General features: G+C 37.5%; 1 protein-coding gene across 1 annotated transcript in view; it reads left to right on the plus strand.

Annotated features, from left to right (window-relative positions):
* Positions 1-1060, plus strand: part of LOC119589149 (mucin-12-like) — a gene marked incomplete at its 5' end in the record, with an annotated part of 115175 nt that overhangs the window by 96119 nt on the left and 17996 nt on the right.

The following is a 1060-nucleotide window of genomic DNA, read 5'->3' on the forward strand; positions in this document are numbered from 1 at the left end:
CGTACCGTGGCATTACGGATGTCGCCTGGCCATTTTTTTTTTTTTATCTTTAATCCTCGTCCAATTATTGCGTAAAGGTCTGTTATAGAATCTTAAAGGTAATCCTGATAACAGACTACAATGAAGGTCAATATTATATCCTGCTTGTTCAAATTAAGAAAATAATATATATAGAATAATGTTCGCGAAAACGAGGTTATGTTCATCGGTGAAATGGTAATAAAAGTAATAAATAACGGAATAGTGAGATGATAGAATAACCGAAATAACGAATACTATGGAGATTAATAAGAGCAATCCGTATAGATGGGGAATGAAATCATGAAAGTGAAGAACTGAATATTCGATATGAATTAGGGAAGAACGAATAGAATGATGGAGAGAACTAAATGTAGAGATAAAGAACACAATGATGAGAACATCGGAGATAAGGAGAAAGGGATAGAGATAAAAAAAATTAAGTACTAGCGAATAAAGAAAGATGGAATATGATGATAGGGATGATGAACAGAAAAAATTAGATCTTATGATGGATATGAACAAAGCGCTGTAAACAAAGAACAAAATTATTAAGATAAAGAACAGAATAATGAAAGATGAAGAATTAATAATAAAAGAGATGAACAGATTGAGAGACGAAGAACAGAATAACAAGAGATGGAGAACAATAATAAGAGATGAAAAGCATAGTAATAAGAGGTGGAGAACAGAATAATGAGAAACGAAGAGCAGAATAACAAGAGACGAAGAACAGAATAACGAGAGATGGAGAACAGAATCGAACGGGACGGAGACCAGAGAGAACAGAGTGAGGGAAACGGCCCCGGCACGCTCTCTCACCCGATTCTTACCTGTGATGAGCGCCCGCGCCGGGAGCTGTTTCAATATTTATGACATTTTCTCTCCAACGGGACCAACGAGCTGCGGGAAATCTTGATAAACACGTTATGGTAAGCTACTGGCAGGGTCCCAGAAGCCAGCACGAGCGCCTGCGTGGCTCTCTATATACTCCTGTCTTCCTATTTCCACTGTTTTATTATTTTTTTATTCTCCCCCCCCC

The sequence above is a fragment of the Penaeus monodon genome, chromosome 25 (genome assembly GCF_015228065.2).
Source record: "Penaeus monodon isolate SGIC_2016 chromosome 25, NSTDA_Pmon_1, whole genome shotgun sequence".
Classification (NCBI taxonomy): Eukaryota; Metazoa; Arthropoda; class Malacostraca; order Decapoda; family Penaeidae; genus Penaeus; species Penaeus monodon.